At 41.7% G+C, this 25,210-nt stretch overlaps 1 protein-coding gene and 1 non-coding gene across 3 annotated transcripts in view; both read left to right on the top strand.

Annotated features, from left to right (window-relative positions):
* The window catches only part of LOC126354533 (beta-1-syntrophin), an 879,981-nt gene that overhangs the window by 328,644 nt on the left and 526,127 nt on the right, over positions 1-25,210 (top strand). The window lies entirely within an intron of this gene.
* On the top strand, positions 9,833-9,906 carry Trnat-ugu (transfer RNA threonine (anticodon UGU)). The gene has a single exon. It is a non-coding gene; the product is annotated as a tRNA-Thr (tRNA).

The raw sequence follows: 25,210 nt of genomic DNA, 5'->3' as shown, positions 1-25,210 counted from the left end.
CTGTCTCTCCCGCCCTTTTTAAAATTGTCACTGTGCGGTCTCTCTTGCCAACAATACTTTGGTGCGGACATTCACTGCTACCACGGTTATTTCCAACATGACAAATATTAATTATTCCTACTTAATCCTATCAATAAAATATAAACATCTTTCATAAATTGTGGTTTGACAATTGACACTAGAAATATACACATCTTACACCCTTCCCTTGCCTTTCTCCCCCTGCCACCTTCAATTTCAATAATTTGGTCAATTAAGATTGCAGCAGGTGGGGAACATCGAGCTTTGACCGCGGATTAATGGAAATGTGTCGCCTGGTCGGATAACTCACGTTTCCTGTGACATGATGTCGATGGTCGTTTCTGGATATGCTGTCACACCGGGCGAATGGCTGCTCGAAACGTGTATCCCGCCACGTACAGAGGCTGGTGGGGCCAGTAATTTGCTGTCGGGACACTGACCTGGATTTCTCGGGTACCTTTGGTAGCACTCGAAGGAGCTGTGACCTGTGTGAACATTATTACCGACGATCTGAATTTTTCCATGCTTGATGGCTTCCAAAATAGTGCAAAATATACATGAATACTTACAGGGTTAAAATGGTTTAAACCATCACATTAAATTTGTCATTTCTTAAATAATGTGCAGAGCATGTCATGAATATCGGTATACGACACAGGACTTTTAGAAGCAAACATACTAAGTGAACACACAGCAGTTCTGAAGAGAAGATCAGGACTCTTAAGTATTACATTGTACAAAATATTGAGGAGTGGTGAAAGGTCTTTATAATGTATTTTTGTTATATGGTATAAAAATATCTCTATGACAATTTACTTGTTAATGTAGAGGACTGGACTCACTTTGGTGAACATCTTTGGTACAGTCTCATTTGTAAACAGAAAACTAAGTTGCTATCTTCAGACCTAGAATAGCATCGATATTACAAAACAAGGCAGAAAACATTATAACGCTGATGTTACACAGTACCATATTCATTGTATACCACTTGATAAAATGTATGGAAACAAACATCAATTGTACCAGAAACGTATTGAAAATCGCGTTTTCTGGGTTTAAAATAAAAACGGCTGATGGTCAAACATACATCGTATTCAAAATTCCCTTGATATGAGCCCAGTGAATCACATATCGGATGCTATCGGGAGTCAGTTCCGTGCTCACAGTCCACAGGTCCACAATTTGTAGGAAATTCGTGATCCGTGGAGCCACGTACCTCTCTGGAAACCTACCAAGCCCCTGTCGAGTCTATGCCACGCAAAACTGCAGCTGTATTCTTTGCCAGTGGGGGATCAACGAGCTGTTAAGCGGATGAAATTTATTCCTGCAATTCATTCTAACTGTAATGGGTGTAGATATACTACCTAAAGCGACTTACCAAAATTTCCCACTTACAGCGAGAAGTCGCCTTATCACTTACACTATCCAAGCACACTCGCCAGACTGACCTAAGCTTGCATATATTACATACCTATCTGCTACTTTTCATAGCTTACTTACTAATTTAGAGAGATAGGTGTATGGCATAAGTAGAGTTGTAAAAGTACCGTAGCCTACCGTAAATAAGCGTAGACTACGGTAGTTTCCCTAGTAGCTTCGGTCGTACCTGTGTTACCTGTACATTAGGCGTGTTCCATACCTATTGGGCGTTAGCTTATAACGGTCGCTTTCTGTACATATGCCATCAGTGTCTTTATAGATTTCCCTAAAACCTGGAAACTGTGAACCGTCCAGAAACTGAATGAAGATACGTGAAGGGCTGCGGAACCTTTGGAACATTTTTGTTCTACATAGTTATCAAATGGCTCTGAGCACTATGGGACTTAACATCTGTGGTCATCAGTCCCCTAGAACTTAGAACTACTTAAACCTAACTAAGCTAAGGACATCACACACATCCATGCCCGAGGCAGGATTCGAACCTGCGACCGTAGCGGTCGCGCAGTTCCAGACTGTAGCGCCTAGAACCGCTCTACATAGTTATCCTCCTGTCTGTTACTTAAAAGTAAACAGTATTTATAGCGAAACTGAACTTTCCGATGTTTAATTAAAATTTTATTCTAAAACTATTGATTTGTAACGTTAAACAGGCGGATATTGTAGTGAAAACAGACAATACAGATTTATCATATAGTACAAGAAAACGCATTTTCTTCAACAAAAAGGCAAAATTAAAAAAAGTATCGAATATCGCTTTAATACTTCCTTGAACGTATATAAAACAGTAAAATGATGAATCAAAGCACCTTCAGCTGTATAAATTGCCAGTTCTTATTTTATTTGAGCAACCAGTTTCAGCGCTACATTACGTTGTCTTCAGGCCTCCTGACCAACGCGTAGGAAGAATCCCACCTTTGACTGGTATCCGTGTTCTTCTTGACACAGCGATCCCTTCCATCATCACTTGTTGGCAAGTGCTACCATCTGTGTACAGATAGATTGACAATGACTCTTTTTTTATATAAAACATGTTTCTGTTATTCATAAAGAACTTTCGCATTTGTCAGTAATAACAGGAAACATTTGCCTTTGATTATGACGAAGAACTTTCTATTGAGTTCAAAATAACAACAATAATTATGTTCGCTTTTTCATGTTGGTGCATGTAAACGTTACTTGCATCGGAGGTAATTGCTTTGGTTACATAAAGCGAGCGCAGAAGTTATGCGGTCAATTAATTTTTTTTGCTTACAAAATGCAATTTATGTTCTGTTACGATATAAAATACACAATGGAACAACACTGAACGATGTGCGGTTCTAATTGTGTGCAAAAGAAACAACAAAACAAACAAAAAAACAAAGAGTAGTCGTCGGCCCTCAGTTTCTCCCTTAGACTTTCATTTGTTTCTTTCTCTGCCAGTTGTACCAGTACTGCCGGGAATTCTACTGTTTACTATGTCACTTATGTAGTGCACAAAAATTTTCCACCGTAGTTTTGGTAAAGGACGATTCCAGACCTAAGTGGATTTGGGTTGGTGCAGGAAGTGTGCTCAGATAGCCTGAACTGTATGGCGACCACTCTCGATAAGCTGGTTGGGTTGTTTGGGGGAGGAGACCATACAGCGAGGTCATCGGTCTCATCACATTAAGGAAGGATGGGGAAGGATGTCGGCCGTGTCGATAAGCAGGAAATCAGGATTCGAGCCCCTGTTCGGCACAAATTTTCATATGTTGCTTTAACCAGTACGGTTACACCTACAACACTTAAGATCAATTCCAGGAATAAATTTCGTGACCTGAACCTGTATAGCTCGTCATCAAATGTAAATTAAGCAGGTGGTCGTAATGTTTTAGCTCCACTGTATAAAACGAACCCCTTAGCAGTAACAACCAGCTAAACAGTTTTAAGTGTTAACAAGTTAATGCGCTTTGAATGGCATTATTGAGCTTTCAGACGTTAACGAATGCGTTGGCCACGGAACCCCTCCTGCGCAGGATTAATCAACTGCGTACATGTGCGAGCATTTTTGTGTGTGTGTGTGTGTGTGTGTGTGTGTGTGTGTGTGTGTGTGTGTGTGTGTGTGTGTACATACTCATACGGGTACATACGCATTGTACTCCGTTTCGCGGAGCTGTGGTTTATGTATGGAGAGCATGCCATTCATTCTGCATTCTCCCAGTACTTCAGTATGTCAGACGTCTCTAGCGTATTTGCGCGCGCGCGTGTTGTGTGTGTGTGTGTGTGTGTGTGTTGCGTGTACACGCCCGTGCGATAGCGAGTGGGCTTGCTTTCAAATTTTACCTCTTAATTCAGACGGCTTTTAGATCGGACACCGATAAATTCCGTTGCTTAATACGCAGTTTTCCTTTGTCTTTGAAGTCACGAAACTTACGGGGAACGGATGCTGAGGTGCACGCCATATACGATTTCGATCTTCATGGACTCTCTCTGTACCTGTTACTAAGGGGCGGACAGGAATCCTGCACGTGTGCAGTCAACAGCTGTTCCGCGTGCACATAGGGGAAGCTGGCAACCCGCTTCTCTCCCCTCCCCACCATACCGTCTCTCCGCTCCTTCCTCTGTAATGCGTTTTATTTCCTAGTTTGCTTTATTGAATGAAGGAATAAGGTTAGTAGGAGTGCTTGAAAAAATCATCGTTTGAAAGAGAACCCATTACCTACGATACGTTTTATTTAATTATCACAGGTGGAGTTTACAATGCGTTTAAAATCTGGAACAAAATTTCTACATTCAGACAAACGCAAACATTTGCGTAAATGTTCATCACTGATGTTAGCCCTTAACCGAGACGTATTAATTTTCATAACAGAAAAAAGTCTCACAAACGTATGTCGAGCCAAACATTGACATTATCGTCGCGGCTTCACGATGGAGACGAGGAAACTCTTGCTGTGGAAAGTCATGATAAAAGTCTATTACACGTCTTGCCGAAAGGAACTTGTCTCTCAGACGAGAATTAGACTGTAGATCTATTTATTCCATTTGCAAATTAGGATGAATATCATCTACAGAAACAGCAAATGGTCTCGAGAACCATTCAAGAGCTTGGGATAAACATGATATATCCCCAAATCGCTTGAGAAATTCCGCTTTTATTGCACTAAGTACGAAAACATATTCTTCGCAATTCTGTTCTCGCACAGTAGACAAAGTAGGGAATTGCACTGCGTTCCCTGACGAGAGCTGTTGTACCCACAGCTCAAGCTTGGTAGTGAAAGCTTGCACCTTTTCAGCCAATTCACAAATTAGCTTATTTTCTCCTTGCAAACTTGTGTCGAATGCATTCATGTGTCCGGTAATGTCCACTAAAAATGCAAGGTCGGCAACTCACTCGGGATCATTTAACTTGGGGTTGTACCTTCCTCTGTTCTTTAAAAACTGATTTAGTGGTATTCTCAGCTCAAACAATCTTTTGAGTACATTACCGCACCTAAGACAGCGGACTTCACTATGGTATGGTATGTCTCCGTTCTCTTCCCCAATTTCAGCTAAATATGTGTGAAACTCTCTATGTGTAAGCCCGTGGGATCTTAAATAATTAATTGCCCGAATAACCACTTGCATGACGTCCACCAGAGTATTTCTTGGTGCAAAATGCAGTGGTTGCTGTACAATGATTCTTCTGTATGCTGTAGCTTTTTTCTTCGTAATAGAACAAATCCCATTTGTTCCCCTTTCATTGCAGGTGCTCTATCTGTTGTCACTGACACCAAACGTTCCCAATTTAAGCCAGCTGAAACGAAAGCTTCTTCAACGCCTTTTAGGATGTCCGCGCCGGTCATCGTGCTTTTCAAAGATATCACATCAAAAAAATACTCTTATGTGCAGAGCAGTGTCCACGCAGTGGACATAAATCACTAATTGCGCGGTGTCTGAAATATGTGTGGACTAATCAAGTGATACGGAAAATACAATAAACTCCTGCACTGCACTCCTTAATTGACGGTAAACGTCACCTGCCATGGCACTTATACGACGGCTTACAGTCCGCCGAGAAAGAGTGATAGCTCGAAACTGATTTGCATTCAGTGGGCAAAGTAAATCAGCAGCGTCATTGATGCACTCCTTTATAAACTCACCTTCCGCAAACGGTTTTCCAGATCTCGCTATATTAAGCGCAATCTTATAACTTGCACGTACCGTTGGGCTATCATTGTTGTCGTCCTGTAAAATAGAAAACAGTGCTCCATAAAATGTTAAATCTGTTAGATGACATGACAAAAGAAGTCGCAGATCTCTCGTGACAACAGCAACTTACGTCAGATTCCTCCAGTATCGTCAAAAAGAAATGGGCTCTGAGTACTATGGGACTTGACTGCTGTGGTCATCAGTCCCCTAGAACTTAGAACTACTTAAGCCTATCTAACCTAAGGACATCACACACATCCATGCGCGAGGCAGGACTCGAACCTGCGACCGTAGCGGTCGCGCGTTTCCAGACTGTAGCGCCTAGAACCGCTCGGCCACTCCGGCCGGCCTAGTATCGTCAGATTGCTCTTCTTAAGCTCAGTCAATTTGCCAATCCCCTCAGAATCCGACAATAAATTGGAAACTACTATAATGGCGTTCAATACTAAACTTCCTCTGACCAACGAGGATACTGCCACATATTAAACATTTCGAATTTTCACGTTTTTGCACAAAGAAAAATTGATTCTCCCATTACTTTTTAAAAGATAGCAAATCTCCACATCTCCGTTTCCTTGATTCACTGTGCATTTTCCGGGTCTTGAAATACAACATTTACTACGTAGTGGTCGCTTCGCGTCAACGTCCACAGCTTGGCCTGATACTACACTGCCGCAACCTACCGGCTATCTGCATTGCCGCGGTCGACGATTGCACGCGGGGAGCACACGTGCACCGCTGTGTGCTCATGAGCGCCGTGCAACGTTTGCCCGCCCCTGCGGGCAGTTGCTCCATTTCAGAGCCGATTAGCGAATAGCTATACTACTTGCTGTGGGGACGACCGATGCGTACCATACCTTAAGCTACGTGATACACCAGTAAAGCGTTGCGTGTATTGCTCCATAGAACAGGTGGCCCAACCCCCTCTCCCTGTCCCTCGTAGTCGCTCAACAGTCAGATCTGTATTTCACGTAAACGGATTAAACGTCGGGCACTGCTGTCACACGTCGACGCGATGGCGTTCGGCGCTGATTAACAGATACGTCCGGCTGGCGGAATGATCGTCCGTCGTCATAATAGGACTCGGGCGAAACCGAGCGAGGTGGCGCAGTGGCTAGCACACTGAACTCGCGTTCGGGAGGACGATGGTTTAAACCGAGTCCGGCCATCCTGCTTTAGGTTTCGCGTGATTTCCCTAAATCGCTCCAGGCAAATGCCGGGATGGTTCCTTTGAAAGAGCACGGCCGATGTCCTTCCCCACCCTTCCCTAATCCGATGGGATCGATGACCTCGCTGTTTAGTCCTCTCCCCTCAGTCAACCAACCAATCAACTTGGACAAAGGGAAGCAGTACAGATTCGCGTCACGCCACATGTTTCATCTTGCACCACCATTGTTCTAAATCAGTAGCTGTCAGGCAGCGGCCCGAACCAAGCATTAGTGTGGCCCACGGCTTTCAGCCGCATTTTATAATAATATGCGTCTAGAAATTCACAGGGCCTCACATAATTATTCGGACAGGCATGATGTATTATATTCCCCTTCGTATCAGTGATTTCAGTAATAATAAAGCGCTGGTACAAAGTAAATACAAGTTTCTCTAAGGAATCTGAAAACTAAATGTCCACCGCACTTCTAAATAGCACTGCAAATACAAACGTAAGAATTAGAAAGACATAATCAAAAACAAAGCCAACATTGCACAAAATTATTCGGACGCCTTACTTCCTACTTACGGTCCACAAGTTCATTATCTGGTAGGCATTCTTTTCATCTTAATTACTTCTGAGAGACGACTTGGATAGCTCTCCACTAATTTCCACGCGTACTCGAGAGATGTTTTCTGCCCCTTTACTCTGTCTGATTTCAGCTCTTCTTTATATGTGATTGGAGTTTTCCTTATTTCTATATCAAGTCTTCCCAAGGATTCTCAGTTGCATTCAAGTCAGGTGATAAGAGGGGGAGGAAAATCCACAGCTTGTAGTAGTTACTTAAAAAAATTAAGTCATATCAAGATAGCTATCCCAAACATACAGCCTGGAATGTGAGGATGTGCGTATAAATTTTTGTTTGTTTTTGATATGTAAATACTGTCGTTAAAAATCAAAATTTATATTTGTACAGTACTAAAAAGCATTTTTCCTGTTTTATAGTAGGTAGCGAAAACCCCACTGATACTGAAACTTCAGCGAAACATCTGTGAGGAACAGAGAAAAATAAGAAATCGTGTTTTGCTCAAGGCGGACCCTCTGCAAAAACAAAACTTAAACTGTTCCACAATCCCCATGTTTTCAACGAACCCTTTGCAAATCGCCCCTCAGTATTTTGATGTACTGAAATTGGTCCGTTGTACCCTCATTAAAACCAGTTCAGCAAACCAATTCGCCCCCATGCACCCACACGCCGTTGTATGTCCACCGCCACACTTCACAGTTGCTTTGTATTTTCCTTGGAGCTCAGTATTAGGTCGCCGTCAAACGTTTATCCTCCCATCAGATTGAAATATGTTAAATTTACTCTCGTCAGTAAATATAACATCATTCCAGCACATATTGTCGACTGTAATTTGCTCTTTGGTAAACAGCACTATCTTTCTTTGACTTATTTTACTTATGAAAAGCTTCTCTCTTGCAATACACCCGTGAAAGTTACCTCTTCTGAGCAACCTTCATACTGTTTCGGGATATACTTCCTTTCCAATGTCTTTGGCAATCTCAGTAGTGAGTTTTGGAGCGCTTAACTTGGGGTCCTTTTTGTTTTTCTGATGATGTAACGAATGACCTTTTCCCACAGAAAACGTTCTTAGACGTGCCGTACGCTGTAGACTGTCAATCATACCTTCCTCCCGGAGTCTTCTGATTATATCGGAAAGTGTATGTTTGTTCATTTGTAACATTTCATCAATTTCACGACAACTTTTTCCTTTAGCATGGTGAAAAATTACTAGCTGGCACTGTCCGAATGTGCTCTCTGTTACTCTGCGGCCCACAGTTACTTTAGCTGCACACAGCACACTGCCTCGCTGATAGTTTACGTTCACCCTCTCCGTGGCTCCTCTACACCCGACCTCTACATGGCAGCTGAATGTGTCCGGACCTTCCAGGGTCACTTGTTCTCCCCTGCTCCCTAAACGTAAACATTTTACCGTCGAATGAAATTACAATGAAATCCAGACCATTATCTGCTTACAGGCGTTGATAAATATCAACGGGGACAGTTAAAAATGTGTGCCCCGACCTGGACCCGAACCAGGGATCTCCTGCGTACATGGCAGACGCTCTGTGCGACTGAGCCATGTCCGAAAGAACAGGTACCATCTTGATAAATCATAATTTTACCATCGTGTTGACTCTGTGGAACAAAGATATTAACAAGTAGGTTGCGTGTGCACTATTTTTTTGAACGACAGGGCCAGTGTCTCGCAAAGGCTAGTTATTAATGATTGTCCGTATAGTTATGAGAGTCAATGTAGGTAACGCTAAGTGGTTCTTAAGAGACTAGTTTTCGTGTGCGGAAATCTCCAAAAAATAGTTGCAGATTCAATAATATCTCAAGATGCACTTGATTTTGACTGACGTTGGTAAATTCGGCCGTTTGCAGTGGTTGTCAAATGTACCTCTGTGACAAACGAGTAAGTAGCGGGAGCATTGCAGGATGAGAAAATGTGAGTGGGGGGGGGGGGGGGGGGGAGGAATGTTCCCTTGTCTGCCTTCGTGCTGACAACCTCAGGGCGTGTGTGTCTGGTACTAATCAGCTGCTAAGCTACAAATTTCGAACGAAATTTAGTGTATGCGCGTTATAGAAGCGGTCATCTTCGAATGCTGTACATATTTGTAGCAAGGGACATGAAATTAAATTAATATATTTACTAAGATGGTATCACCATCGGTGACCAATCAGCTCATTATAATGAAATTACAATGAAATAACACGCTTAGCTGCTTACAGACGTTGACATACGTCAACGGGGACATGTCCGAAAGAACAGATACCATCTTAGTAAATATATAGTTCAGGCTCACCAGCCACTTGACCATCTTCTTCTTCTGTGCGAATGCACAAACAGTGCCCCAACTCTTACGGGAATTGGCAACGCGCCGCGAGTAATGAGTGTAATGGGTGGGGGCACTACGAATGTAGTGCGGGACAATACGTTGAGAATGTGGGTTTTGCGGGAGGCGTGCCAGAGATAAATCCCTGCAGTCGCGCTATCCTCTGTGTCCTCGGTGGCTCAGATGGATAGAGCGTCTGCCATGTAAGCAGAAGATCCCGGGTTCGAGTCCCGGTCGGGGCACACATTATCATCTGTCCCCGTTGACGTATGTCAACGTCTGTAAGCAGCTAAGGGTGTTCATTTCATTGTAAATTAAATTAAGGCTGTTGTAATACCACACAATAGGTCGAAGAAAAATGTCATTAAAAACATTTAGTGAACATTTATGACCGAGCCTCATATTACAAAATGCATTTAAATATGAGTACATGTGCTGTTACGTATCAGTTAATCATCCACTCACACAGACAACGCAACAACTCGTCAGACAAATGCAGTGTCACAATTCTGGAGTCGCTAAGGGTGTCAGCAATCTGAAACAGAACTGTCGTTACGAAGTGTCCCGAATGGAACCGATTTCGAAGATCAGTACTTGGGGTCCGATGGCCAACTTGTCGCGCCATTACTGTAGCTATTCCCTGGGGGTTGGGGGGTAGGGAAGTGTGGCTAATAACATACTAATTTATGTGGGCTGCCAATTAATAGTAAGATCGGTACATGGGCGCCCCGATGTACCGACCTAGAATGTCAGTATTGACTCTTCAGCAAATAAGTCTCACGATCACTGTTATAAATGGACGCATGTACACTACTGGCCATTAAAACTGCTACACCAAGAAGAAATGCAGATGATAAACGGATATTCATTGGACAAATATACTAGAACAGACATTTGATTACATTTTCACGCAATTTGGGTGCATAGACCATGAGAGATTAGTACCCAGAACAACCACCTCTTGCCGTAATAACGGCCTTGATACGTCTGGGCATTGAGTCAAACAGAGCTTGGATGGCGTGTACAGGTACAGCTTCAACACGATACCACAGTTCATCAGTAGTAGTGACTGGCGTATTGTGACGAGCCAGTTGCTACGCCACCATTGACCAGATGTTTTCAGTTGGTGAGAGATCTGGAGAATGTGCTGGTCAGGGCAGCAGTCGAACATATTCTGTATCCAGAAAGGCCCATTCAGGACCTGCAACATGCGGTCGTGCATTATCCTGCTGAAATGTAGGTATTCGCAGGGATCGAATGAAGGGTAGAGCCACGGGTCGTAACACATCTGAAATGTAACGTCCACTGTTCAGAGCGCCGTCACTATGAACAAGAGGTGACAGACGTGTAACCAATGGCACCCCATACCACCACGCCGGGTGATACGCCAGTATGGCGATGAGCAATACACTTTTCCGATGTGCGTTCACCGCGACGTCGCCCAACACGGATGCGACCATCATGATGCTGTAAACCTGGATTCACCCGAAACAATGACGTTTTGCCATTCGTGCACCCAGGTTCGTCGTTGAGTACACCATCGCAGGTGGTCCTCAGCGTCAAGGGTAACCGAAGCACGGTCTCCGAACTAACAGTCCATGCAGCTGCAAACGTCGTCGAACTGAACTGTTCGTGCATATGGTTGTTGTCTTGCAAACGTCGAGACGTGGCTGCACGATCCGTTACAGCCATGCGGATAAGATGCCTGTCATCTCTACTGCTGGTGATACAAGGACGTTGGGATCGAGCACGGCGTTCCGTATTACCCTCCTGAACCCACCGATTCCATATTCTGCTAACAGTCATCGGATCTCGACCGACGCGAGCAGCAATGTCGCGATACTATAAATCGCAATCGCGATTGGCTACCATCCGACATTTACCAAAGACGGAAACGTGATGGTACGCATTTCTCCTCCTCACACGAGGCATCATAGCAACGTTTCACCAGGCAACGCCGGTTAACTGCTGTTTGTGTATGAGAAATCGGTTGGAAGCTTTCCTCATGTCAGCACGTTGTAGGTGTCGCCACCGGCGCCAACGTTGTGTGAATGCTCTGAAAAGCTAATCATTTGCATATCACAGCATCTTCGTTCTGTCGGTTAAATTTCGCATCTGTAGCACGTCATCTTCGTGGTGTAGCAATTTTAATGGCCAGTAGTCTAAATACATAGGACAGAGATCACCATTATCGCCATGATTGTTTGAACGCCACCGTGATTTTTAAAAAAGATTCGAGAAAGATTTTTTATTTTGATGTGATGCCTGCAGGGACCTGGGAGCTGCTGCTTTTAAGGAAGATTGTGAATGGAGAGCACCTGGTGCAAGTTGTGCAAATTAACAGAGCTATTACAGAAAAAGAGTCTACTTGAAACTTTATTATCGCTAGCAAACAAAAGTAAATTTGGTATATTCTCATATTCGGACACAACTTTTGAGTTAGTAGTTGTTACCATACCAGAGTTCACTTGAATCTTCCTGGCTGATTAAAGTTATGGGCTGCACCGGGACTCGAATCCGGGACGTTTGCAAAAAATAGAAACTTTGCAGGAGTACGTCAGTGAGAGTTTCGAAGGTAGGAGAAAGAGAAGGTGTGAGGGCGAGTCCTGAATCGTGCTAGGGTAACTCGAGTCCGTAGAGAAGTTGGCCCGCGAAAGCTGAAGGTCCTAGGTTCGAGACATTCTGGAGACACATGTAACTATTCGAAAATGATAGATTTTTGGCTTCGACGTAATCTCGGATGCTTTGCGTCGTTACCGCGCAAAATCCTGTACTTGTGCCTATGCCGCCTTCAAATTTTTAGAAGAAAAATGCGAAACACTTGTGGTACAACAGTTTGATCAGATAGTATATTTTCAGCAACGATCTAATGTATCCGGACACGCCTTTGTAATGCAGAATTGGATGTCAAGACAGGCGGACCTACCTGTGTAAAAGTGGCGAGAAGTAGTGTGTTGTCAGTAGAGTAGCAGCAGTAACAGCAGAATGGGTCGATCAGGTGTGCTCAGTAACTTTGAACGTAGACTAGTCACTGGGTGACATCCGACTGACAAACCCATCTTGGATATTTCAACCCATCTAAAGCTGTGCCGGCGCAGTACGTGGTGTTTTCATGTCCAGTACATTAGTGCGACCATGCAGTGGTCATCGCATGAAAGCATATACTAAACAACTGACAGTTCAGTTCCTTGACTCACCAGGAGGATTGCTCAACCTGAACGTGAAGCCATTGTATTCGCCGCGTACCTGCTGCGAAGAATCGCTGTCCTTATTGACGTTTCCATTGTAAATTAAAGAGACGTAATGATTTGTTCGTTGGAAATCTACGTATACATCTAAATCACACTAAAGTGCGTGGCAGAGATCACCTTCATACTAATTTTCTATTATTCCAAGCTCGAACCGGGTGCGGAAAAAACCAACACCTATATCTTTCCCTACGAGCTCTGATTTCCCGTAGTTTTTTACGATGATCATTTCTCCCTATGCAGGTCGGCGTCGACAAAATGTTTTCGCTTTTGGAGAAGAGCGACGGTGGTTGAAATTTCGTGAGAAGATTCCGCCGCAACGAAAACGCCTGTGTTTTAATAATGTTGTATCATGTCAGTGACACTCTCTCTCCTATTTCTCGATAATATGAAACTTCCTGCCCTTCTTTGAACTTTTTCGATGTATTCCGTTTTTCCTATCTGGTAAGGATTCCAACCCGCGCAGCAATACTCTAAAGGAGGACGCACCAGCGTAGCGTAGGCAGTCTCCTTAGTAGGTTTGTTACATCTTCCAAGTGTCCTGATAACAAAATGCACTCTTTGGTTAGCATTCCCCACAACATTTTCTGTGTTCTTACCAGTTTAAATTGTTCCTTATTTTATTTCCTAGGTATGAATTTGAATTTATGGCCTTTAGGTTTGATTGATTTGTCGTGTAAGCGAATTTTAACGGATTCCTTTGCACACTTTTCATTATTTAAGGTCAATAGCCAATTTTCGCACCATGCAGATATCTCATCTCAATCGCTTTGCAATTGGTTTTGTTCTTCTGATGACTTTACTAGACGATAAATGACAGCACCATCAGCAATCAACTTAAGACAGCTGCTCAGATTGTCTTCTAAATCATTTATAAAGATAAGGAACAGCAGAGGGTCTACAGTACTATCTCGAGGGACTGTGGGGCGGCGAAGATGTCGTCGAATGAGTTGTTTGAATGTTCATTCCACGTAACAGACTATTGCCGATGCAACATATGTGGGACGGCGAAGAAGTCGTTGTTTAATGTTGAATGAAAGTTGAACATTGCCACCTTAAATCACGCGAGCCTGGCAACTAATTTGGTGGCCAGTCAGAAAGCGAAGGGAAACTTACTGACCTTAGTTCCCAGTCTGCACGGCCACATTCCTGTACAGCCCAGCTAAACGAAAAATATCCATAGTTCTTCACGGGATTAGGGCTGCTTCAATAAAATTTAAAGTTCCAAACAAGATTTTATTATCTTAAAGGCTCACACAAATTACTCGAAACTTCTGAAAATGCTAAAGACATTAAATATTGTTAATTCAGCCAATCGTTTAATAGTTCAGAGGCGACTTCTACAGCAAGTTCCTCCCGAATAGTTCATTACTCTAACTAACGGTGCTCTATTAATAGTTCGCAATAATGTAAAAAAAAAAAAAAAAGATTAATGCTCGCCTTAAAAGTGGAGTTAGTCACCACTTGCCACGCGGAATTATACTTCACACGGACGGCACAATAACAGTTTGTTACCGAAGTCTAAACGATCCAGGACGGTGTACAGTCCTCGCGATTTTCAATGTCCGTTTACATTGCTAAGCACGCGCATGTCACAGCCCGCTATGACGTCACCCGAGGCGAGGCGCGATCGGACGTTAAGCTCGCGTGGACTAGGCGTTGGTCTAATGCGGAGTGAGCTTCCTACTGCCTCTGCCGCTCTTTTTATATAGCTCCGGCGCGTACCGCCAAGAAAGCATCTGTTCTTTCCATTCCTATGCAGATGCCGGCAGCCTCCAAATGATCGCTATCTCAGGCACATAATCTTAAATATCACATTTAATAATAGCTTTACAAACTTCTCAATTTTTGTATACATACATCTGAGCAGTACAGAAGCACGTAGAAAATCTCAGCCCGCTAAAATTAAAACTTTACTCTCTAGAATTTTTACAATGGAACTAACGGTAGATTGTTACCTCTGAACCATAGCTTTATCAAGACTTGTATCAGCTGTTAATTATGCTACAAGACTAAAACTTGGTGTAGCTTTGTTAATTGTCCTATCTGATCATTGGTCTTAAAGAATTTGTTTTATCATTAAAATTTAAAGTACTTAATCTATAATGCTTATGTACATTTTACTCACAAAAGTAGTTTTTACTAAATTACTAAAAAACTAGAAGAGGTAACTGATTGTGGTATTTCCATTATTATTATTAGGGTGAACTGAAGCATCCTACCAATTTTCAATATTGTAGCTCTATTATTTCGCGCCTCTGATTTTTCCGAAAAACGCGATTTTCTGGAGTCAATTTTAGTTTTATGGTTTTGGAAACCAGCACCACTCATTAATGACTTCTTACTGCACCTTCTCACCAAATTTTGGCTTCCTAGCGTCATTATTTAGCGCCTCCTATTTTTCTTTCAAAACGTGAATTTTACGTAAACTACTAATTTTATAACATTAAGATTTGTTACCTGAAACATTATTACATAGAACTATACTTTAACAAAGTTTTACACACAAATCTTAATTTTTACTTTTATGTTAAATGTGGTGCAATACTATATGCAGGCGCGTTACGATGACGTGACGCTACTATCAGTGAACTAGGGTAAGTCCCGTGCACTCGCTCGCCTCTGTATCTTATACATGATACAGCGCTTGCTTTGCTTCATCACCCCCTTTTTTAATTTTCGTGAAAATCTATTTTTGAACAAAATTAAATTTCTAAAAGAACAAACAAGCGATGGATTACTTTAGTATACCTCTTTCAACTTAAGTTGCTTCTTCTTAGGAAATTCCTTATTACTACATACACAAAATAACCATACTCATATACACATAGAAAACCTAGTACAGAAGACATTCACAAATTATTTACATACATTTACATGGAAATATAAATTTTTCAATGGTTACAAAATAGTTATTTTTTTTTTCTTTAAAATCAGTCTCTTCCTGAAAAAGAAAATACACACGACTTTTATCACTGCAACGCACTCACATTTTTCTTTTACTATAATACTCGGCACTGTGGTGGGTGTCCTATTGTAACACTCATTTAATTTCACTGATTGACAAAATTGTGGGAGGAAATTGTATTCACTGTGGTTTGCGTCTCTACTTCCAATCTCCCTACCGCTTGTTGTCAGTCATTCATGCAGCCTGCATGTCCCTGAGAAACAGACAACACAGTCTAAGTTTCTGTTTTCAACTTATATCTAAGGTAGGACAAAGTACATTTTATAGTTTATATTCTGGCACTATTTTACTAATTGTGAAGTTGTCAGAAAGACATTTAGCACTAAGTCGTATCTGATACAATAGCTCCTACTTTCTTCTTTCATAAATAATCTTTTAGGTTCCTAAATAGTGAAAATTCTTTTAGCAAATTAATATATTAAGATCTTGCTTCAACTTAGAAAATTGAGTAACCTTTTAGTTTTAATGTACTCTGGCTTAATTATCGTATGGATTAGTTCATCAAAGAAGTCATTTGCTGACCAGCACTTTGCTTTATGGTATGAATTACTAAAGAAATTAGTTATTTTCAGTATACCGATTCCAAATTTCTGCATTTTCCAATATTTGTGTTTTTCTGTTGTCTGTTTAACTATTTATTTGCCTCAAGCAAGATTTAGCGTTTTTCACCATTTCACGAGACGTGAGGGAATTATTCTTTAATCCTACATCATTTACTTCAATTTACTTACTTCACTTCTTCACCTCATTCATTTTCTCCCTTTTCTTCCAGATTCAAAATACTTCATTTCTCCACTTCTTTCTCCCTTTTCCTTTTGTCAGCCTATTGACGTCCTGTTTCTATATATTTGGTGCGATCCTCACACCACTTCCACACATCTCCATTTATTTAATTCTAAAACGCCATTGCTTGCCTCTATGAGCATTACCTTCTTACGCTGTTTTCCTTCAGACAACCTTATTTTTAGCAACATACTACCTTCTGCATAATCTCATGGATTATTCATATTCATACCGTACTTCGTATACTGCAAAGTGTCTCTCTTAGTTGTAGTTTCTAACCCTTTACAATTACATGAAATATTTTAGTTTATTTATTTTAGCCATGTTTGCCTCTTATTGGTACTCAGACTTTTGTTTTGCCATTCACTAGGTAGATCCTTACTAAGAATACTTAAAACCTAATAGCATATATACAACATGAAGACATATGTGATTCTTACCTGTTATGATAGACCAGAAGAAGGGAATGAAACTTGAAAAGGAAATAAAGTTTCACCCAGCTGGGACTGCACGGTACGCCAAACCGTGTATCCGCCAAAGAGTGGCAGACTCCCTACAGTAATTAATTACTGTTAATTTTAAATTCCTTTAGATCCACAATATTTCTTAGACCTAGTTCTCTCTTACTCTTTGGATATTCCAAACGATAGGCATTTGCATGAGGTTTACTTACTATTCTAAATGGTCCATGATATACATGCATAAACTTTTTAGTTTCTGCAGAAATTTTCTTTGATTTTTCTTTTGTTTTGACCAGCACTAGCTCACCTCTGTATCTTTGTTCGTCAGCAATTTGCTTTGTTGATTGTACCTTTTCCTCTATTTCCTTTAGGATGTGTCTCTCTTCAACCTTAGCACTTTCCTCATTCTCACTGAAAACCAAATTTTCCTGCAAGTATCCTTTATTCTTTATTACTCTAATAGGCAGTTCCCAAGTTTCATTACTACCGCCTATATGACTTCCTATAAAAGACTCTCTTATCACTTTAGAGTCAGGTAAAGTTAAAATTAAGTTGTTCTGATCAAAATTGATCTTTCCCTGGTACTTTGATAAGAAATCAGTACCAATCAACATATCAACACTTAAGCCTAGCACAATCAAACAAGGATGATCTATTACTACGTCATTTATACCAATGGGTATCAAAGCTTCGTGTTGAACTGGTCTAGAGACTTTTCCAGTAGCACCTATAATCTTTAAGCCACTTACTTTCATAACTGTTAACTTCTCTTTATTGGGTATGGTGTCAAAAAATGTTTGTGATAAAGCACTTGCTTCACTGCCACTGTCAAGCAGACAACGCACAGTGACTCCTGATATGTTTACTTTGATAACAGGGTGAGTTATTTTACATTGAACAGGTTGCTCACACACCTCGTCTAATAAATCTCATTCTATGTTCTTCCAGCTAAAGTAATTCTGATCAGTTGCAATTACATTTACATTTACATCCTGGGGCTCATCATGCTCTATAATCTTAGCTGCTTTCTCTAATCTGTCCACTAACTTTATATCGAAGCATCTGACGACTTTTTCTACTTTTGTTTGCTGCACATCAGCCAAACTATCCTCTACCTCTGAGCAACTGCGTCCCTGCGCAATATTGCTGTTCATAAGAATGTCGTCACCTTCAACCATTTGTGGCACGTTTACACAGCTACTAGATTCTTTCACCTCGTTACTATTTCTACCCCCTTCATTCATCATTTCCTCCTCTCTAAAGTTTTGCAGTACTGATTCTACTTCTGCTACTTCTACTTCAGCTTTTAGATTGCCATTTTCATCGAAGATGTAAGCTTTTACTTCATCATTATTCCCATCAGACTCAAACCCATTATCTATTTCTTCCCCATTATCTACCTTGAGTTCCTGTTCTTCCTTGACCCATTTTTCTAGTGTATCCAAAATACTATCCACTATTTTGTGAGAGTGGCTTAACACATCACTGGTATTATCTGTATTTATTTCGGCATCCATGTTGTCTGTCTGTGTATGTTGGCTGATTGTCTGTGTTTCCGTTACTGGCTGTGTTACTGTTACCGCCTGGTGAGCGCCAGTTTCCTCATAGACGGGATTTAGTTTCCCACACGCGGCCTGTTGTGTTCATCTGTGACACCACTAGATACAGTAGCATCATGACTCCCTTCTTGTCTTAATGGCATAGTATTTACTTCTCCACTTTCGTCATAGTAGTTGTTACGAAAGCGTGGTGAGTATCTACCCCCTCTTCCTCTGCCACGGCTTTGGTTTCGATAGTTTGTTTTGGTGTGCCTAACTTCCATATTTCTAACGTTCACGTTTCCATTATTTTGTACGTGATTGTTAGAAGATTTGTTATTCTGCTGCACCTGCTCCTCAGCAGCAGCTACTCTTTCTACTCTTTCCAGATATTCAATAAATTTGTCTATATTATCTCTAGGGGCGGAAATGATCCTCTTCTGCCAGTACCACGGCAGCTTACCTTCTAAACCCATAATGATCATATCTGGCTTCATCTTTTCTGTCAAATGTGACAGTCTTGAAACCCACTTCCTAGCGAAATCCTTTACTGATTCACGCCCTGGGAAAAACTTGTTACCACTCCAGAATTCCCTTAACACATCATTTTGTTTGTTATGTGACCAGTATTCGTTGAGAAATGCAGACTTAAATTCAGATAAAGTTTTACATTTGATCATTACATCCGCTGACCATCGCAAAGCATCACCTGACAAATGACTTCTTATAAATGAAATTTTTTCTCTTTCTGACCAAGTGTTGGGGAGAACATCCTCAAAGTCATTCCAAAATTCAAGAGGGTGAATGTACTTATCAGGATCAAAGCGCAAAAACTGTCGACACCCTATAAAAGCGGCGTCAACTGAAGTCACATGCTGTACAGTAGAATGACTAGAATTAACAGAGGTTACTCTATTTTCTAGGTTAGCAATGTTAGTATTTAATTCCTCTACTTGTGACTCTACTGCTTCTATCCTGGCAGAACATCTTTGTTCCACTGCACCACGAATTTCGGTACAGGTTTCTTTTACTTTCTCAATGGTTTTCTGACAAGTATCTACTTTAATTTGTACCTCTTTAACTTTGTCAGAGCAAAGTTTGGACTCGTTGCTCAATCTTTCGGACAACCTCACTTCCAAAAGTTCATCTGCCTCTTGATAATTTTTTTGAATTTGATCTATTTCACATTTGAAAGTACTATGCATTTTAGTTAACTGTTGCCCTACTTTTACTTGAATGTCATGATGAATAGCATCTATCTTATAATTCAAACTATTCCATTTTGATTGCAGTTCTTCTTTTAGTTCTTTATTACTAACCTCAATTTTATTCTCTAACTTTTTATTACTATTTTCAATTTTAGCCTCAATTTTATTTTGGTTTGATTCGAGTTTGGCAAACAGTATTTGCATCCAATCCGGAGCTTCTACCTTGATACTTTGTATCTCTTGACTTGACTGAGCTGGAGATATATTGAGCTCAGTTTCACTACCTGACAAAGTTAGCAACTCTACTGGCTCCCTTTTGACTTCTATTTCACTTATTGATTGCATCCCTGCACTCTCATTTAAATGAAAGTCATAATTTACTGGTGACAAATTACGTTCTAGTTCAATATTTGAGGGATTAATGGAACCATCCTCATTAAACTCAATTCCTGATCCTGAGGATTCTTGGTCAGAGACCGGTTCCCTTCTGAAATGTACACTACTTTCCATATCTTTTAGTTTGTTAGCAGCAGTTAATAAATATTTTAAAAGTCTTTGACTTAACTTAAATGCTTGATTTCGACGAATGATGTCGTCGCGGTGTACCAGCAATCGTGATGCGACGCGTCGCGACGTATTGAAGGCAGCAGCAGCAGCTGTAGCGTCGAGTACCGCCACAGGAATCGCCTACTGCAATAGCTCCAGGGGGGGGGGGGGGGGGCAGCAAGGCACCGTTGACCGCTCGGCGCAGCCGGCAGCTGTCTCGCAGATCAGCGCAGCTCCGCGATGACGCACCGTCTTCCTTTAGTCTCAGCGCCGTCGGCAGCCGCGATCCAGCATCGTCGCCTTCCTCACCATCGTCACTAACCAACGTACAGCGGTAGACACTTATTGTTATACACTACACCCGCCTTTACTGGTAACACTGTTCCCACACTAGTTCAATTCAGTGTCCTGTTATTGCCTACCGAGTTCGTTAATTTATACCAATCGCTTTCACACATCGAGCACTTTTATTTGCTTTTAATTCAGTTTTCCCGGCCGATAAGCACCATATGTGGGGCGGCGAAGATGTCGTCGAATGAGTTGTTTGAATGTTCATTCCACGTAACAGACTATTGCCGATGCAACATATGTGGGACGGCGAAGAAGTCGTTGTTTAATGTTGAATGAAAGTTGAACATTGCCACCTTAAATCACGCGAGCCTGGCAACTAATTTGGTGGCCAGTCAGAAAGCGAAGGGAAACTTACTGACCTTAGTTCCCAGTCTGCACGGCCACATTCCTGTACAGCCCAGCTAAACGAAAAATATCCATAGTTCTTCACGGGATTAGGGCTGCTTCAATAAAATTTAAAGTTCCAAACAAGATTTTATTATCTTAAAGGCTCACACAAATTACTCGAAACTTCTGAAAATGCTAAAGACATTAAATATTGTTAATTCAGCCAATCGTTTAATAGTTCAGAGGCGACTTCTACAGCAAGTTCCTCCCGAATAGTTCATTACTCTAACTAACGGTGCTCTATTAATAGTTCGCAATAATGTAAAAAAAAAAAAAAGATTAATGCTCGCCTTAAAAGTGGAGTTAGTCACCACTTGCCACGCGGAATTATACTTCACACGGACGGCACAATAACAGTTTGTTACCGAAGTCTAAACGATCCAGGACGGTGTACAGTCCTCGCGATTTTCAATGTCCGTTTACATTGCTAAGCACGCGCATGTCACAGCCCGCTATGACGTCACCCGAGGCGAGGCGCGATCGGACGTTAAGCTCGCGTGGACTAGGCGTTGGTCTAATGCGGAGTGAGCTTCCTACTGCCTCTGCCGCTCTTTTTATATAGCTCCGGCGCGTACCGCCAAGAAAGCATCTGTTCTTTCCATTCCTATGCAGATGCCGGCAGCCTCCAAATGATCGCTATCTCAGGCACATAATCTTAAATATCACATTTAATAATAGCTTTACAAACTTCTCAATTTTTGTATACATACATCTGAGCAGTACAGAAGCACGTAGAAAATCTCAGCCCGCTAAAATTAAAACTTTACTCTCTAGAATTTTTACAATGGAACTAACGGTAGATTGTTACCTCTGAACCATAGCTTTATCAAGACTTGTATCAGCTGTTAATTATGCTACAAGACTAAAACTTGGTGTAGCTTTGTTAATTGTCCTATCTGATCATTGGTCTTAAAGAATTTGTTTTATCATTAAAATTTAAAGTACTTAATCTATAATGCTTATGTACATTTTACTCACAAAAGTAGTTTTTACTAAATTACTAAAAAACTAGAAGAGGTAACTGATTGTGGTATTTCCATTATTATTATTAGGGTGAACTGAAGCATCCTACCAATTTTCAATATTGTAGCTCTATTATTTCGCGCCTCTGATTTTTCCGAAAAACGCGATTTTCTGGAGTCAATTTTAGTTTTATGGTTTTGGAAACCAGCACCACTCATTAATGACTTCTTACTGCACCTTCTCACCAAATTTTGGCTTCCTAGCGTCATTATTTAGCGCCTCCTATTTTTCTTTCAAAACGTGAATTTTACGTAAACTACTAATTTTATAACATTAAGATTTGTTACCTGAAACATTATTACATAGAACTATACTTTAACAAAGTTTTACACACAAATCTTAATTTTTACTTTTATGTTAAATGTGGTGCAATACTATATGCAGGCGCGTTACGATGACGTGACGCTACTAGCAGTGAACTAGGGTAAGTCCCGTGCACTCGCTCGCCTCTGTATCTTATACATGATACAGCGCTTGCTTTGCTTCAGGACCTCAGAAATCACTAGTGTTTTACTCAATAACTTTCCGTCAGTTACTACGAACTGTAACCTTTCTGACAGGAAATCACGAATGCAGCCGCATAAATGAGAAGATATTCCACAAGCACGCAATATGGGCATGAGCCGCTCATGAGATACGGTGTCAAAATATATGGTCGAAATTGGAATATAAATCCCTTGTGTGGGGCTGTGACATGATGCACAATTTAAGCTGCCTAAAGGGTTCTAAAGTTCGGCATATTTTTGTCAGTGTCTGTAATAGTGTTATAGTTCTTATTTCGCATCCTTCTTTGGAGTCCATTATAATGATTACCCTTTATATTGCAGGACGATGGAATTGATACTAATTATAAACTTGTAGTATATATTATTGTTATGCGCCGTACGCTGTGTATGTCCATAACACAATAAATATACATTTCGGACAATCCATATCTCAATATAATCGGTTCTTGACTCACTATCACCTGTTCCAATTTGACTCTCAACGTTTGAGACACCCTGTATATTCATTCGTTCTGTGGGAGGGTAAGAAACCCATACATCACTTTGGGTTGACCTGTGGTATGGCTGTCTATGGGATAACATGTATGAATAATGGAAGCGAACGATATTGGTCCCAAAAAGCATAGTTTCCCCAGAGTGCGAACTATTATGTCGTCTTGTCGCGTAAACGTGGGATCCGATCTCAGGCAGAGCACATGCACCACGCGAATACCTCGTAGTCGATTTTGGTCGCGTAGCCAGATTTTTTTTCCGTCCCAGCGGTGTTACATTCGCACTGGGTGAAACAGGAGCACTGCCTGAAGGCAAGAGCCAGTCGTGGCCGCGAGGCCTTAGGCTGTGGAGGACACCGAGGACCCGAATGTTATGCGAGGACGTGTCTCGTCTCGGGTTCCGGCTCGGTCATTGTAGCTGGTGCTTGCGTTACGTAATTTCGCACCGCCGAAACGTGTGGACGCGAGTGAACCTGTTGATTTTGTTCTCGAGTTCCGCGGGAAGTGTTGGAAGGAAGGAAAGTAGGAAGGAAGCAGCAAGGTGTGAAGGTTAATAGCTAAACGGTCGGTCGACATCGGTCTCGTCAGAGCACCAGCTTATCTGCACAATGCTGTTTGTCTGGCGTTCGCTATAAATCATTTGATAAAATTACTGTAGGTCTAGGATTGGAGCTATCATAAACGTAGCTAATTCTCTGACTCTTTCAAAAAAAATAGTTATGTAATTGGCTCTTAGCACTATGGGACTTAAAAGCTATGGTCATCAGTCCCCTAGAATTTAGAACTGCGTAAACCTAACTAACCTAAGGACATCACACAATACCCCGTCATCACGAGGCAGAGAAAATCCCTGACCCCGCCGGGAATCGAACCCGGGCGCGGGAAGCGAGAACGCTACCGCACAACCACGAGCTGCGGACATGTTATGTAATTGAAGATTTGAGAGAGGCGGGGGGGGGGGGGGGGGGAGGATTAAAGAAGGGAACAGAAGTAATGATATCTGTGGTGGCGTAAGCTGTCGCGAGTACTCCGGTCAGCAAAGAGGCTACGAGAAGATCGATAGCGGACGTCGGAGCGAGTAAACCCATCCGGTGAGAGGCAAAAGACAAACTTGCAAGAAATATGCCACCAAAGCCCTCTCGACCGCCAGTATGTAGTCGAATCACTTGCAGTCGCAGCAGCCCAGTCGGAATAATAGGCTCATTCCCAGGCAGCACATAGCGACCATAGTAGTGTGCTTAGCGGGAGATGTACTTCACCAGCAGTGAGGTTAATATGGACTGTTACGGAAGAGCTTGTACCACAACTGTTAGCTTAAAGATCAGTAACTTCTTCTTCTGGTTGATAAAGAACCCCGTTATGGAATGCATGCAGTTGTGTTACAGAAAGAGGATATCGACCACCAAACAACATCCTTTCCTTACTTCCATAGTACAAGCCTACAGTGACGACGAGACGACGCAAAAATATCAGCTGCATGGAGACTTCATGCGCAAACAGCGGCAATTAATGAAAATGTGTGCCGAACCGGGACTCGAACCCGAGATCTCCTGCTTACTAGGCAGTCGCTTTAACCGCTGCACCACTCGGACACGGTATTAATCGCAATGCGCTAACTAGCTCGGCACTCTCCCAGACCACCCCACATTCCAACGTAGCGCCACCTACCCGCAGCTACCGTCTTTTTCCTCCATGGTCGCTAATTTTAGATTCACGCATCCGTATTGTGGGTTAATTGCCCATCGAGGCCATTAATTATGCGTGATGTCTGTTGTTTAGGACATATCGAGAAGAACAGACACCGCGCATTGATTTAATAAATGTATATATGCTTTGAGCACCCGTACTTTAGTTTAGACTACTCATGGAACTATGCATGTATACTTTATCGAGTGAATTTTTAATAGATTTGAAGAACATAGTTTTGAGTAACTCGAAACGAACATCTTTTGCGTCTATATAGTGCTTGATAAATCTTTAAACAATAGTTAATCACGATGTATTTCGACGCAATTTAATGCCCTTTGTTTGTATTT

Source organism: Schistocerca gregaria, chromosome 3 (assembly GCF_023897955.1).
Source record: "Schistocerca gregaria isolate iqSchGreg1 chromosome 3, iqSchGreg1.2, whole genome shotgun sequence".
NCBI lineage: Eukaryota > Metazoa > Arthropoda > Insecta > Orthoptera > Acrididae > Schistocerca > Schistocerca gregaria.
The sequence above is the reverse complement of the archived record's forward strand: the minus strand, read 5'-3'. Positions and strand labels throughout refer to the sequence as shown.